The 17,627-nt window shown below is 41.5% G+C and overlaps 1 pseudogene; it reads right to left on the bottom strand.

Annotated features, from left to right (window-relative positions):
• Positions 1–749: 749 nt before the first annotated feature.
• LOC120036622 lies at positions 750–15,290 on the bottom strand (annotated as a pseudogene).
• Positions 15,291–17,627: the final 2,337 nt, after the last annotated feature.

Here is a 17,627-nt window from a genome sequence, read left to right as displayed (position 1 = left end):
CTGAAAGTTTGTTAATTTGTTTACAGAGAAATAGCATTTTATTTGGTGAAACACATTTTTTTCCAACAGTTTTCTAAGACCTGTTAGAACCAGTAAAGGCCGCTTTACCACTCTTGGGTAGTGGAATTACTTTGGCTTCCCTCCAGGCCTGAGGACAAAGACTTTCCTTCAGGCTCAGATTAAAAATATGACAGATAGGAGAGGCTATAGAGTCAGCTACTGTCCTCAGTAGCTTTCCATCTGTTGTCAATGCCAGGAGGTTTGACATTATTGATCGATAACAATTTATCCACCTCTCCCACACTAACTTGACAAAATTCAATACTTGCAGTGCTTTTCTTTCATTTTATCCCCCCAAGTTCTTTTTCTATCATTCTTTATATCATTTATCTTGGCTTCATAATAAAGTTTATTCTTTTTGTTGAGTTTGGTCACATAATTTCTCAATTTGCAGTACAGATGTGCATCCAGACTTATTAGCCACTCCTTTTGCCCCATCTCTTTCAAACATACAGTTTTTAAACTCCTCATCAATCCATGGAGCCCTAACATACCTAACAGTCAGTTTCTTAACAGGTACATGTTTATCAATAATTGGAAGAAGCAATTTCATATGGTAAAAACAGGTAAACACATTATCAGTCAACAATATCAGTTAACGGGAGCACTGTGTATGTTCTCTGATGAATTTTAAGTCAATGAGATGTAAAATATCAATATACACGCTAAGAGAAATAATTTCTCTCTCCTGTGTGGATTCTCTTATGACGTTTTAGTGACTGTTATGAGTAATATGTTTTCCCACAGTCTGAGCTTTTGTAAGCCTTCTCCTCTGTGTGCAGTCTCATGTGTTCTTTCAGGCTTCCTAAATGGGCAAAAGCTTTGCACCCTGGGAGGAGTGGTAAGGCTTCTCCCCTTTGTGTATTATCTCATGTTGGTTCAGGTTGCTTTTCTGGTTAAAACTCCTTCCACAATGGGAGCAGTGTTAGGCTTCTCCCCTGTGTGTATTCTCTCATGTTTCTTCAGATCACCTGACCGGTTGAAACACTTTCCACACTGGGAGCAGTGGTAAGGCTTCTCCCCTGTGTGAATTTTCTCATGAGCTTTCAGGTGTCCTTTCTGGTTAAAACTCTTTCCACACTGCAAGCAGTGGTAAGGCTTCTCCCCTGTGTGTATTCTCTCATGTTGTTTCAGCTCCCATAAGAGGTTACAACCCTTTTCACACTGGTAACAGTTGTAAAGATTCTCCCCTGTGTGTAATCTCTCATGTTTTCTCAGATCGCCTGACCAGTTGAAACACTTTCCACACTGGGAGCAGTGGTAAGGCTTCTCCCCTGTGTGTATTCTCTCATGTTGTTTCACGGCCCCTAACTGGTTAAAACACTTGCCACAATGGGAGCACTGGTAAGTCTTCTCCCCTGTGTGTATTATCTCATGAACGTTCAGGTTCCTTAACTTGTTAAAACTCTTTCCACACTGGGAGCACTGGTAAGGCTTCTCCCCTGTGTGTATTCTCTTATGGGCTTTCATGTGTCCTTTCTGGTTAAAACTCTTTCCACACTGCGAGCAGTGGTAAGGCTTCTCCCCTGTGTATTCTCTCATGTTGTTTAAGCTCCCATAAGAGGTTACAACCCTTTCCACACTGGGAACAGTGGTATGGCTTCTGCCCTGTGTGTAATCGCTCATGTCGTTTCAGGGACCCTAACAGGTTAAAACTCTTTCCACACTGGAAGCAGTGGTAAGGCTTCTCCCCTGTGTGTATTCTCTCATGTTGGTTCAGGTTTCCTTTATGGCTCAAATTCTTTCCATACTCGGAACAGTGGTAGGGCTTCTCCCCTGTGTGTATTTTCTCATGTTGTTTCAGCTCCCATAAGTGGTTACAAGCCTTTCCACAGTGGGAGCACTGGTGTCGTCTTGCTGGTTTGGACGTCCCTGGCTCTGGTTCCTCTGAGTCTGGTCTTTCTCCTGCCAAAGACAATGTGTTTTTTAAAATAGAGACCTGAATGAAACCTCCACATGATAAAACGGCCTTGCTACGAGGGTAAATCCTAATAAGATCCCTCAATAACCTAAGGCTAGTTTTAACAACCTTGGTGTGATTTTAAAACAAATGTAGAGTATCCTGGTAATTACTGATAATGTTTACATTACTTATTCATTCTGTTTTACAAATTAGAACACAAAAAACGAAACAGTTCTCGGACACTTAAGACACAGGCGTCACTGGATTCCAATAGAGCAGGTGGTTCTAAATATATAACTTTCATAGCTGTATGATACAGAATGCGACCTACAGTCGTGGCCAAATGTTTTGAGAATGACACATATTAATTTCCATAAAGTTTGCTGCTTCAGTGTCTTTAGATATTTTTGTCAGATGTTACTATGGAATGCTGAAGTATAATTACAAGCATTTCATAAGTGTCAAAGGCTTTTGTTGGCAATGACATGAAGTTGATGCAAAGAGTCAATACTTGCAGTGATGACCCTTCTTTTTCAAGACCTCTGCAATCCACCCTGGCACGCTGTCAATTAACTTCTGGGCCACATCCTGACTGATGGCAGCCCATTCTTGCGTAATCAATGCTTGGAGTTTGTCAGAATTTGTGGGGTTTTGTTTGTCCAACCGCCTCTTGAGGATTGACCACAAGTTCTCAATGAGATTAAGGTCTGGGGAGATTCCTGGCCATGGACCCAAAATATTGATGTTTTGTTCCCCGAGCCACTTAGTTATCACTTTTTCGTTATGACAAGGTGCTTCATCATGCTGGAAAATGCATTATTCGTCACCAAACTGTTCCTGGATGGTTGGGAGAAGTTGCTCTCGGAGGATGTGTTGGTACCATTCTTTATTCATGGCTGTGTTCTTAGGCAACATTGTGAGTGAGCCCACACCCTTGGCTGAGAAGCGACCCCACACATGAATGGTCTCAGGATGCTTTACTGTTGGCATGACACAGGACTGATGGTAGCGCTCACCTTGTCTTCTCCGGACAAGCTTTTTTACGGATGCCCCAAACAATCGGAAAGGGGATTCATCAGAGAAAATGACTTTACCCCAGTCCTCAGCAGTCCAATCCCTGTACCTTTTGAAGAATATCAGTCTGTCCCTGATGTTTTTCCTGGAGAGAAAAGGCTTCTTTGCTGCCCTTCCTGACACCAGGCCATCCTCCAAAAGTCTTTGCCTCACTGTGCATGCAGATGCACTCACACCTGCCTGCTGCCATTCCTGAGCAAGCTCTGTACTGGTGGTGCCCCAATCCCGCAGCTGAATCAACTTTAGGAGACAGTCCTGGCGCTTGCTGGACTTTCTTGAGTGCCCTGAAGCCTTCTTCACAACAATTGCACCGCTCTCCTTGAAGTTCTTGATGATCCGATAAATGGTCGATTTAGGTGCAATCTTACTGGCAGCAATATCCTTGCCTGTGAAGCCCTTTTTGTGCAAAGCAATGATGACGGCTCGTGTTTCCTTGCAGGTAACCATGGGTGACAGAGGAAAAACAATGATTCCAAGCACCACCCTCCTTTTGAAGCTTACAGTTTTTGGGGGGGATTCAGTTAATTTGCATGGCAAACAGGGACTTGGCAATTCATTGCAATTCATCTGATCACTCTTCATAACATTCTGGAGTATATGCAAATTGCCATCATACAAACTGAGGCAGCAGACTTTGTGAAAATTCATATTTGTGTCATTCTCAAAACTTTTGGCCACAATTGTACACACTTCCTTAAACATAAAATAAGTAAATAAGTAATTTTAAGTGGAAGTCCAAAACTTGTTTTACGTCAAAGACACAAAGCACATCAGTATCTTCTCCCCGTTGTCGAAAGGGTTCGACACCTGCTGTTTAAATGGCCCAATTTCTTATTTAGACGTTCACAGATTTAACATTTTGACTAATGCTGATGTCATATTTTGGGTAAAGTAAAAAATAAAGTGAAATATTTGGGAAGATGTTCCTAAAACTGAGAGTAACTACAATAAACAAAAATATTAACGCAACATGTAAAGTGTTGGATGTTTCATGAGCTGAAAAAAAAGATTGCAGAATTTTTTACATCCCTGTTAGTTAACATTTATTCTTTGCCAAGATAATCCATGCACCTGACAGGTGTGGCATATCAAGAAGCTGATTGAACAGCTTGATTATTACACAGTTGCACCTTGTGCTGGGGACAATAACAGGCCACTCTAAAATGTGCAGCTTTTTCACACAACAATGCCACAGATGTCTCAGAGGGAGCGTGCAATTGGCATGCTGACTGCAGGAATGTCAATTTTATATATATATTTTTTACATTGGAGACAGACACAAAGCACAGTAACATTTCCCCATTGTCGATAGGGTGGACACTGAGAAAAATGACAAGATTGTATTAATACTGTTTAGCCATCGAATAGCTTTGATGGGTACTCTCTCATCTGTGTCTATGGGACTGAGTTGGGCCTCTGGAGCTTGAGCTGACAATTGATTCATGACTTACTGATAAAAACCTACAGCCGGGTTGGGGGGTTAAAACAACACCAGGTGCAGATGACCACAGGATGAACCCAGGATGGCTTGTGATGCCCCCCGATCAGCATGGGAGGGGTGGAACCAGCCCTGACTAAGCATTTATAAGAGCTCTGTTTTCATTCAAGGTTAAGCTCTCGGCAACACACTCAAGAGTGTGGGGTCAACAGCTTCATTATTGCAATAATTAATCAATATTAAATCAAGATGATTGTTTGAAGAAATGACAAAGTCTCTCTCAGTATACATGAATTTCCACAACAACGCCAGCTGTGACAATTTCTTTTATTTAGACGTTCACAAATTTTGTACATTTTGACTATCACAAATGTCATGATAGTTTGTGTAAAGTAAAAACAATTTGGGGGTAGATGTTGCTAAAAAATATAAAACACAACATGTAAAGTGTTGGTCCCATGTTTCATGAGCTGAAATAAAAGACACCAGAATTTTTCCATAAGCATGAAAGATTATTTCTCATGAATGTTGTGCACAAATGTGTTTACATCCTGTTAGTGAACATTTATCATTTGCCAAGATAATTCATCCACCTGACAGGTGTGGCATATCAAGCTGATTAAACAGCATGATCATTACACAGGTGCACCTTGTGCTGGGGAGAATAAAAGGCCACTAAAATGTGCAGTTCTGTCACACAACACAATGCCACAGATGTCTCAGGTTTTGAGGGAGCGAGCAATTGGCATGCTGACTGCAGGAATATCCACTGGAGCTGTTACCAGATAATTGAATGTTAAATTCTCTACCAGAAGCCGCCTCCAATGTCATTTTAGAGAATTTGGCAGTACATCCAACTGGCCTCACAACCACAGAACACATGTAACGACGCCAGCCCAGGACCTCCACATCGTCTGAGACCAGCCACCCGAGTTGTATTTCTCTTTGTAATGAAGCCCTTTGTGGGGAAAAACGAATTCTGATTGGCTGGGCCAATGCCCTCCAGGGCCCACCAATGGCTGCGCCCCTGCCCAGTCATGTAAAGTCCATGACTGACTTATATGAACTGTAAATCGTTAAAATTGTTGTTTATATTTTGGTTCAGTATACACACACAGTGCATTCGTTAAGTATTCAGACCCCTTCACCTTTTCCAAATTTTGTTACATTTCAGCATTATTCTAAAATTTATTAAATTGTTTTTTCCCTCGTCAATCTAAACTCAGCAAAAAAAAGAAACGTCCTCTCACTGTCAACTGTGTTTATTTTCAGCAAACCTAACATGTGTAAATATTTGTTGGAACATAACAAGATTCAACAACTGAGACATAAACTGAACAAGTTCCACAGACATGTGACTAACTGAAATTTAATAATTTGTCCCTGAACAAAGGGGGGGTCAAAATCAAAAGTAACAGTCAGTATCTGGTGTGGCCACCTGTTGCATTAAGTACTGCAGTGCATCTCCTCCTCATGGACTGCACCAGATTTGACAGTACTTGCTGTGAGATGTTACCCCACTCTTCCACCAAGGCACCTGCAAGTTCCCGGACATTTCTGGGGGGAATGGCCCTAGCCCTCACCCTCCGATCCAACAGGTCCCAGACGTGCTCAATGGGATTGAGATCCGGGCTCTTCGCTGGCCATGGCAGAACACTGACATTCCGGTCTTGCAGGAAATCACGCACAGAACGAGCAGTATGGCTGGTGGCATTGTCATGCTGGAGGGTCATGTCAGGATGAGCCTGCAGGAAGGGTACCACATGAGGGAGGAGGATGTCTTCCCTGTAACACACAGCTTTGAGATTGCCTGCAATGACAACAAGCTCAGTCTGATGATGCTGTGACACACCGCCCCAGACCACGACGGCCTCTCCACCTCCAAATCGATCCCTATCCAGACAGGCTTCGGTGTAATGCGCATTCCTTCGACAATAAACGCAAATCCGACCATCACCACTGACAACCGCGACTTGTCAGTGAAGACCACTTTTTGCCAGTCCTGTCTGGTCCAGTGACGGTGGGTTTGTGCCCAGAGGCGACGTTGTTGCCGGTGATGTCTGGTGAGGACCTGCCTTTCAACAGGCCTACAAGCCCTCAGTCCAGCCTCTCTCAGCCTATTGCGGACAGTCTGAGCACCGATGGAGGGATTGGTGTGTTCCTGGTGTAACTTGGGCAGTTGTTGTTGCCATCCTGTACCTGTCCCGCAGGTGTGATGTTTGGATGTACCAATCCCATGCAGGTGTTGTTACACGTGGTCTGCCACTACGAGGACGATAATCTGTCCATCCTGTCTCCCTGTAGCGCTGTCTTAGGCGTCTCACAGTACGGACATTGCAACTTATTGCCCTGGCCACATCTGCAGTCCTCATGCCTCCTTGCAGCATGCCTAAGGCACATTCACGGAGATGAGCAGGGACCCTGGGCATCTTTCTTTTGGTGTTTTTCAGAGCCAGTAGAAAGGCCTCTTTAGAGTCCTAAGATATCATAACTGTGACCTTAATTGCCTACCATCTGTAAGCTGTTTGTGTCTTAACGACCGTTCCACAGGTGCATGTTCATGAATTGTTTATGGTTCATTGAACAAGCATGGGAAACCGTGTTTAAACCCTTTACAATAAAGATCTGTGACGCTATTTTGATTTTTAAAAATAATCTTTGAAAGACAGGGTCCTGAAAAAGATAGGTACATTTTTTGGCTGGGTTTATTTTGTATATGTTTTATGGGTTGAAAAGTTTTTTTTTTCTCAGACATAAATAAACAACTCCAGGTGAAAGACAAAGGCCTTAGCTGTAATAAAATAACAAATTAACTGGCAAAGCAGCAGAGCAAGGCCCGCATCCAGCAACGTCACGAGTCACGTTTTTGCAGCGGTTTCATTACAGCACTACAGGGAGAGAGAAAAAATCCACTGGGCTAGTTTCAATGTATGGAATCACTTAGGAGTTTCTGGATTTTGGGTAAACTTCTCCGTTAGAGCATCAGACTCCATAGTAATTCATCATTAGATGCTACAGTTCTCCTTTAACACTCTATAATGCTTCATCATTAGATGCTACAGTCCTCCTTTAAGACTCCATTATGTTTCATCATTAGATGCTACAGTCCTTCTTTAAGACCCCATAATGTTTCATCATTCGATGCTACAGTCCTCCTTTAAGACTCCATAATGTTTCATCATTAGATGCTACAGGCCTCCTTTAAGACTCCATAATGTTTCATCATTAGATGCTAAAGTCCTCCTTTAAGACCCCATAATGTTTCATCATTAGATGCTACAGTCCTCCTTTAAGACTCCACAATGTTTAATCATTAGATGCTACAGTCCTCCTTTAAGACTCCACAATGTTTAATCATTAGATGCTACAGTCCTCCTTTAAGACTCCATAATGTTTCATCATTAGATGCTACAGGCCTCCTTTAAGACTCCATAATGTTTCATCATTAGATGCTACAGTCCTCTAAGACTCCACAATGTTTCATCATTAGATGCTACAGTCCTCCTTTAAGACACCATCATGTTTAGAATGTGTCTGGAAGCGCTACTCTATCTATTCTACTCTCATCCTTTCGGTTTTAATAATATTTAATAATAATAATAATGTTATACTAGGTAATAACTAACTTTAATAACTAGGGTTAATACCTGCCTGGCTCCCCAACAAAATCTTTATCTTTACCCCCCTCTAACAATACCGCTACAGAATTAGCATTGTAGGCCATGTAATTTAAGGTAATCTGAAATATTTAGGACTAATTTATTCCTTGACACCCATTCTGAAACTAACTGCAGCTCTTTGTTAAGTGTTGCTGTCATTTCAGTTGCCATGGTAGCTGACGTGTACAGTGTTGAGTCATCCGCATACATAGACACACTGGCTTTACTTAAATGTCATTGGCATGTCGTTGGTAAAGATTGAAACAAGCAGGTGCCAAACAGCTGCCCTGGGGAATTCCTGATTCTACCTTGATTTTGTTGTACAGGCTTCCATTAAAGAACACTCTCTGTGTTCTGTTAGACAGGTAGCTCTGGGGCGGCAGGTAGCCTAGTGGTTAGAGCGCTAGGCCAGTAACCAAAAGGTTGCTGGATCGAATCCCCAAGCTGACAAGCTAAAACTCTGTTGTTCTGCCCCTGAACAAGGCAGTTAACCCACTGTTCCTAGGCCGTCATTGAAAATAAGAATTTGCTCTTAACTGACTTTCCTAGTTAAATAAAGGTAAAATAGAAATCAAACACCGGTGACATGTCATTGTTGATTTTTTTTAACCAAAATTTCATTGAAGATGCTCCAAAGATTTTTACAATCATTCTTTGTCATTTATCTTTGTTTAAAACATTTTTTTATTTACATCAACAACATAGGAATCACTACAAAAGATTGTATGACCTCTTTTACACAATATTAGGCCCAGCCTTTGGAACTGTGGTTTTCCTAGACATGGCTACTATATTGTCATCACTACATCTGATGGATCTGGATACTGCTTTAAAACACATTTCTGCAGCATTAGTAAAGATATGATCAAAACATGATGATTTCATTCCTCTACTGTTTGTAACTACCCTGGTAGGTTGACTGATAACCTGAACAAGGTTGAGCTTTCCTCCAGTATTAGTTAATAAAATTAACAGTGTCTTGAGTTTAGTTTTCCTGTTCTACAGTCTTGTAAAGATAGGGGGGTTGACTGGGACAGGCAATGTAACATCCATAATATTTTGAGAAAATGTTTTTGAAAAACAAGCACCTTACATAGGATCCTCTTATAACTGTCTCTCTAAAGCTACCTTTCATCAAGGTTTTATATGGTCTATTGGTTTCTCTCTTTTCATTGGCAGAATCCTTTTCCAGTGTTATGATATTCATAACATCCATATCCACCAGTCTATCTTCCTGTTAACTAACAGAACTCTGCTGGTTGTCCTGGTAACAGATACCAGTCTATCTTCCTGTCAACTAACAGAACTCTGTTGGTTGTCCTGGTAACAGATACCAGTCTATCTTCCTGTCAACTAACAGAACTCTGCTGGTTGTCCTGGTAACAGATACCAGTCCATCTTCCTGTCAACTAACAGAACTCTGCTGGTTGTCCTGGTAACAGATACCAGTGGGCAGATCTATTTTATTTGTTCAAACTAAACCACAGCACTTACTTTGATGTGTCAAATCTGATCCTTTCTTCTCTTCTCCTCCTCTCACAGTTACACTCAGCCCCGTTGTTTTCCTGCAGTCCACCAGCAGCACAGACAACCTCTTCATACCCAGCAGTAAGGTGCTACCGGGAGAGGCACGAAATGGGGACTCCGGGAGGGAGGAAGGGCTAGCGTTGTCCTGGTAACCATTAAGAGGGGACACAGACACATATCATTATGGATGCTTATGTCACCGCTGTCATGAAGTGCTTTACAGAAACCCAGCCCAGACCCTGATTGAGCAAGCTGTATGCTAGACCAGACCAAGCTGTACCATCTGGTGTTCTGATCTGGAGAGACTCTTCTCTGCCTCTTCAGCATCAGGATGTTGTTGAGGCTCCCCAGAGGATCCACGATAGTCATGTCTCTCTCCTGTGTGAACAAGAACATCAAACCGATTGTAAGCTTATGATCTTGCAATCATAGGGTTTTACAAGAGGTATTAATATGTCTAAAAAGGGCCTAAAATGGCCACTTCATCATGATTTAAAAAAAAAAAATGTTTGTGTTGCAAATGTGAAAGGGTAGTTTCACGAAATGGGTGCCTTTTGTGTCCCTTTGATATTTCATGTACAAAATATGCAACAATATTGAATTTGAAAAGCCTGCTATATTAGATGAGGTGCACTTTAATGTCGACCACATGGAGAATTCGATTCATCTAATTTAAAAGTCCCAAAAATATATGTACCAACAGCAGATGGACCCTGAAACAATTCCTACAGTAATGAACAACATATTCAAGTGTAGAACTTCAGTAGAATGCCCCTTAAAACCCCCACATTAGTTCAACAACTGCATAGTGTGTGTTCCTGTTTTTAAGACAGTACTCACTGGAGTTAATCTGATATTCTGTCTCCTCCTCTTTCACTCCCAAAACGTCTTCCTCCTTCACCTTTATTGAGATATAAACTTTTAGAGAGGAAGAGGATGCTATCTCTTCTTTCACTGTAACAGCCTCCTCTTCTTTCACTGTAACAGCCTCCTCTTCTTTCACCATAACAGCCTCCTCTTCTTTCACTATAACAGCCTCCTCTTCTTTCACTGTAACACCCTCATCTTCCACGACATTGTTCAGTCCCAGAGCTTCTTTCTCCATACAGCAGACCCCCTCTTCTTTAGCAGAGGATAAGTAGTTTAGTGAGCTCATGGTCGGGGATGTTAGCTAGTTAGTTAGCATTAGCGAATAGCCTAACGCTAGGCTCAGTATCAATCTTAAACAAGTTTGCAAATTGAACAAGCAAATTAGGCTAAATGTCATCAATTGATAAATCAACAGAAATGTGTTTAAAACACTGAGATTAGCTAATGTACATTAACACGGTGTAACGCGTCAATCTATCGGTGTTATGTTGGCTAGCAAGCTACCGAGGTGGTTGAAAAAGTAGACGCCTTGTTGTTCCTGAATAAGCATCCCGTCCAGTAAATTATACGTCATGCAAGAAGCATCACCCGAAAGATGCAAATCGCCATCTGCTGGCTGGAGTGGGTAACGCAGTTTGGAAACACTAGTTACTACACTTTTGTATTGGAAAGAACGTCATAATAATTTAACAATAAACTGATATATTTTCTCTTACGTCTTACAAATAATACGTTCTTGTACACAGACGTAGAAGCTTAATATGAATATGTGGATGATGAATAAATACTTCTATGAATAGGTAGTGTGTTAAAACACATTTGTGTTAATACTCTGTTCATTTTTCACATTCGTTTTTATCTAGGTGTGACGGTACTTTTCCCTTAAAGCCACTCTCTATAAGATACAAATCATCCTGTAAACAATAGAGCAAATGCATCACATGCAAATAGCACTTGATTATCTGTAGTGCTTTACACTGAGTCTACAAAACATTAAGAACACCTGCTCCTTCCATGACTTAGACTGACCAGGTGAATCCAGGCTAAAGCTATGATCCCTTATTGATGTCACTAGTTAAATCCACTTCAATCAGTGTAGATGAAGGGGGGAGTCAGGTTAAATAAGGAATTTTAAGCCTTGAGACATGAGACATGGATTGTGCATGTGTGCCATTCAGAGGGTGAATGGGGAAGACAAAATATTTAAGTGTCTTTGAACGGGGTATGGTAGTAGGTGCCAGGCTCATCGGTTTGTGTCAAGAACTGCAAAGTTGCTGGGTTTTCCACCATCCAAACAGTGGCGGTCAGTGCCGTTTAAGATGAGGCAGGACGATTTGTTTATTCAAGGCCTTATTTCTATTACAGCATATTAGATGACTGTCATTCATATTCCATTCACCCTGTTCAATGTAACAGCGATAGGTTTAGGCTACTACATGATACTAACATTTCCCCTATACCCATCATAAGGTTGCTACAACCCCACCTATGAATGAAAGTTTAGAATGTAGGTTCACACAGGTCGAGAGAAACATTTGAGGTGACAGACAGTGACACATGGACAGACACATTCAATACTGCCTTGCACACTCTCGCCTGCATCTAGCTGAAATAGAGATTCTATTGCACAAATTCAGGTATGTTTATCCCGGTTTTGTTCTGTTTAAGAAACGTTTGTCAACAGAATCGGCTGAATGAATTCACCCCTGATGACGCGTAAACACAGTTCACTTTCACAACTGCCACGTTGTATTTCCTCTCACGTCAATTCGTTCACCTTTTCCCTTCGCTTGTGGATGTCAATGCACAACACATCAGCTGTAGGTGACCAGGAGAAAAAACCTTTCCAAACCAAACCATTTCATAACTGCTACACACAGCATCGTTGTCACCATATTAGCTAAAGTAACGTCATAGTCAACACAGCTAATATAAGTAACATGTTAGTAAACCTGCTACAATCATGACAGAGCTCCTCTGTGGAGATGCTACATGTTTCATCATTAGATGCTACAGTCCTCCAACAATGGGTGTCATATGAAGCTTTACCACTTGCTCTGTAATAGGAGTAGTATTTTTCCTCGACTCACCTGTGTCCCCGCACATTGACTCTGTATCGGTACCTCCTGTATACAGCCTCCACATTGACTCTGTACCGGTAATACCTGTATATAGCCTCCACATTGACTCTGTACCGGTGCCTCCTGTATATAGCCTCCACATTGACTCTGTACCGGTAATACCTGTATATAGCCTCCACATTGACTCTGTACCGGTACCTCCTGTATACAGCCTCCACATTGACTCTGTATCGGTACCTCCTGTATACAGCCTCCACATTGACTCTGTACCGGTAATACCTGTATATAGCCTCCACATTGACTCTGTACCGGTAATACCTGTATATAGCCTCCACATTGACTCTGTACCGGTGCCTCCTGTATATAGCCTCCACATTGACTCTGTACCGGTAATACCTGTATATAGCCTCCACATTGACTCTGTACCGGTACCTCCTGTATACAGCCTCCACATTGACGCTGTATCGGTACCTCCTGTATACAGCCTCCACATTGACTCTGTACCAGTGCCTCCTGTATATAGCCTCCACATTGACTCTGTACCAGTGCCTCCTGTATACAGCCTCCACATTGACTCTGTAGCGGTAATACCTGTATATAGCCTCCACATTGACTCTGAACCGGTACCTCCTGTATATAGCCTCCACATTGACTCTGTACCGGTAATACCTGTATATAGAGTCCACATTGACTCTGTACCGGTACCTCCTGTATATAGCCTCCACATTGACTCTGTACCGGTAATACCTGTATACAGACTCCACATTGACTCTGTACCGGTAATACCTGTATACAGCCTCCACATTGACTCTGTACCGGTAATACCTGTATACAGCCTCCACATTGACTCTGTACCGGTAATACCTGTATACAGCCTCCACATTGACTCTGTACCGGTAATACCTGTATATAGCCTCCACATTGACTCTGTACCGGTACCTCCTGTATACAGCCTCCACATTGACTCTGTACCGGTAATACCTGTATATAGCCTCCACATTGACTCTGTACCGGTACCCCCTGTATACAGCCTCCACATTGACTCTGTACCGGTAATACCTGTATATAGCCTCCACATTGACTCTGGACTGGTACCCCCTCTGTATAGCCTCCACATTGACTCTGTACCGGTAATACCTGTATACAGCCTCGCTACTGTTATTTTACCGCTGCTCTTTAATTATTTATTTGTATTTTCTACATAACACTTATTGTTCTTAAAACTGCATTGTTGGTTAAGGGCTTGTAAGTAAGCATTCCACTGTAAGGTCGACACTTAAAATTTTATTTTATTTGTATTTTGATTTCATTCATACATTTCTTACATGAATTTATTAATATAGAAAATATAAATGTTTAGATTTTTTATATATATTGTTGAACATAATATACTTTAAGGGTATATTAGTTCCAGGATCTCTGCTAGTGTTAAAGTTATGGGCCATTTAATACAGAGAAATTAGCATAGTAGGACATGTAACTTAAGGTTACCTAAGATAACCCCGGTTCTATGATATTATAAGCCTCGTTAGGGGTGGGGTCTAGGGAGATCCAATCAAACAACGTCTGTCAAGTAACAGCTAATAGCGGACGACTCCACTTCCTATATAAGGGCCATAGTCACTCCCGTCTTTGCTTCTAAGTACGTTTGTCTTCCATGTGTGAAAGGTAACCTAGTCAACTACCATAGAGCTCATATACTCTCTGATGCCAAGTCTAGACAGGATCATCCCTCAGAGGTCCCCATTCTACTCACCGTATGTGTAGTGATGTCCAGTCAGTAGAACCTCATGAAGGTACATCACCACAACATGCTGCATTACAGATCTCTTGAACAGAGATGCCTATGAACAATGCCTATGTTGTAGCCATACCTCTGGTGGATTGAGCCATCAAGCCCTCCGGAAGTGTCAGATCCTTGCTACTATAGAACCTCATGAAGGTATTTTTTTATTTGTATTCATTTCACCTTTATTTAACCAGGTAGGCCAATTGAGAACAAGTTCTCATTTACAACTGTGACCTGGCCAAGATAAAGCAAAGCAGTGCGACAAAAACAACAACACAGAGTTACACATAAACAAATGTGCAGTCAATAACACAATAGAAAAATCTATGTACAGTGTGTGCAAATGTAGAAGAGTAGGGAGGTCATCTCAAGGACTCAAGGACTGGAATCATCTCAAGGACTTCATCAAACTGACACTAGTGGAAGTCGTCTGGAGAATTCCAGAAAAATCTGTTTGGTCCTACGCGATGTATATATTTCACTTATACACTAACTTCATCCGTGCCGAGGATGATGCCTGGATAAAAAAGGATTTTCCTCATTGGCTGGATGTTCTGGAGCAGCCAGGACCTTCTGCCTGAAACTGAAGTGCTGTGTGTTATTAAAGCATGTACAGTTTAGGTCCTTCGTTGTTGAACAAAGGCAACTGACATCACCAGACATCAGCTCACCAGGAGCCATGGTGATGACCTGGTGTATTCTCATGGTGGAGGGCACTGCTTTTAATGGGTCTTGGCATCATCTCCATCGCACGTTCAACATCGGCACTCTTCACACAGAACAGCTTCACTGACGTGTTTGTCTGATGGAGGCCTTGTAAAGCTCCTGTGCATCACTGATATCACGGCCTTTAGTCACCAACCTGTCCGCCGTTCTCTTCAACGTTCATGATGTGGACTTAGTCGTCAAGTTCCTCAGTGCTCCTTTCCTCTCCTTGCTTCTTTTGTAAGCTGTTCTCCACTGTTTACGCTTCTGATGCTGGTCTGTCTCACTTAATAAATCAATTATCTTTTCTTTTTCCCCCTGAATCAACATTCCTTTTCCATCTCTCCCTCTCAAAGTACTGTTCCCTTTTTACTGGGTCAGCACTGTGACGTGCTAGACACTGCCTTTGTCGTTCTGCTGCTGATGTGGGTGCCATCATTCCCTAGATGTTTCAATGGAATAACATTAAATCAAAGATTCTTCGAATATATACATGTATACACTATAATCATTGAGTAATTTAGGATCCAGAGCAACTTAAAGGAACAACTGAAGAGTCTTGCCCAACTCTCCTACCACCAGGCTACCTGCCATAAAATATATTTTCTGTTCACATGGAACACGTTACAGCATGTTTCATAAGTGAATATAAACAATATATAATGTATAATATATTCAATTATTAATTTGTTTAGATGCAATATTCATAAATAAAGTAAATAACTCAACCCTGTCACAGATTTACAACCCGTTACATGTAGACTGAGGGACAGAGCTAAATTGTGTAAATTTAATCAATAATCATGCATTTATTTGATAAAAAATACTTTCTCAACAAAATAACACAAATTTATGTTTGCATTAAATTATGTGCACATTTTAATATTAATTTCCCAAGTAAAAATGTATTGAAACGCCTGGGGGACATGAAACAATTCTTGGTGTCAGTTAAAAAAATATGATTTTGTAATAATAAAGTTTAAATTAATTCTATATTTATTTCAATTCATTATACTGGACATTTCAATTTATAATCAAAATCAGTCAGTGGGACTGAAATATTACCAGAGCTCAAGAATGACCCAAATACTGTTAGAATAGAAATAGTTTTCTCTGTCTGTTATTTATTCACATCTAAATGTGGCCATACAACTCCCTTAAAGTGAAGGTAGCTAAATGTAACCACATGTAACATATGGATCTGCATTAGTATAGCATCACACGTCCCAATGCAAAGTTACACCTCTCTTTTCTATCTTTAGAGTACATAAAACGGATCAGAATTCCAAAGAATGCCGAAGTCATGTCAGAAAGTTTTTTTTACAGGCTGTGAAGTAATATGGAGGACCCGGCTTGCCAGCCTATTCCCTACAATGTAAACTCTGACAGAAACATCTTCAAATAGATCACTTCAAATTAAACCAAATCGTGTGCACTCATGAATAGTGGTTTCAATAACATTTTCAGCCAACTTACAAGCAAATACTTTATGAATTGACGGTTACAGATAAGCTTGCAAGGTTGCTAGGCAACTAGCCTGCTAATGTTAGCCCTACCAGGCCTACCTACTTCAGCAAATTTGGAGAGGACAGCATTCAAAAAGTATTCAGACGCCTTGACTTTTTCCAATTTTTGTTACGTTACAGCCTCAAATTTTGTTACGTTACAGCCTTTTTCTAAAATTGATAAAAATATGTTTTTCCGTCATCACAATACCCCATAATGACATCACAATACCCCATAATGACAAAGCAAAAACAGGTTTTTAGAAATTTGAACTGAAAAACTACATTTACATAAGTATTCAGACCCTTTACTCAGTACTTTGTTGAAGCACCTTTGTCAGTGATTACAGCCTCGAGCCTTCTTGGATATGACGACACAAGCTTGGCACACCTGTATTTGGGTAGCTTCTCCCATTCTTCTCCGCAGATCCTCTCAAACTCTGTCAGGTTGGTTTGGGAACGTTGCTGCACAGCTATTTTCAGGTCTCTCCAGAGATGTTCGATCAGGTTTAAGACCGGGCTCTGGCTGGGCCACTCAAGGACATTCAGAGACTTGTCCTGAAGCCACTCCTGCGTTATCTTGGCTGTGTGCTTAGGGTCGTTGTCCTGTTGGAAGGTGAACCTTAGCCCCAGTCTGAGGTCCTGAGGTCTCTGGAGGAGGTTTTCATCAAGGATCTCTCTGTACTTTGCTCTGTTCATCTTTGCCTCAATTGTGACTAGCCTCCCAGTCCCTGCCGCTGAAAAACATCCTCACAGCATGATTCTGCAACCACAATGCTTCACCGTAGGGAGGGTGCCAGGTTTCCTCCAGATGTCACGCTTGGCATTCAGGCCATTGTTCAATCTTGACTTCATCAGACCAGAGAATCTTGTTTCTCATGGTCTGAGAATCTTTTGGTTGCCTTTTGGCAAACTCTAAGTGAGCTGTCATGTGCCTTTTACTGAGGAGTGGCTTCCGTCTGGCCACTCTACAATAAAGGCCAGACTGGCAGAGTGCTGCAGAGGTGGTTTTCCTT

Source organism: Salvelinus namaycush, unplaced genomic scaffold (genome assembly GCF_016432855.1).
Source record: "Salvelinus namaycush isolate Seneca unplaced genomic scaffold, SaNama_1.0 Scaffold14, whole genome shotgun sequence".
Taxonomy (NCBI): domain Eukaryota; kingdom Metazoa; phylum Chordata; class Actinopteri; order Salmoniformes; family Salmonidae; genus Salvelinus; species Salvelinus namaycush.
This window is presented reverse-complemented; position numbering and strand designations above follow the sequence as displayed.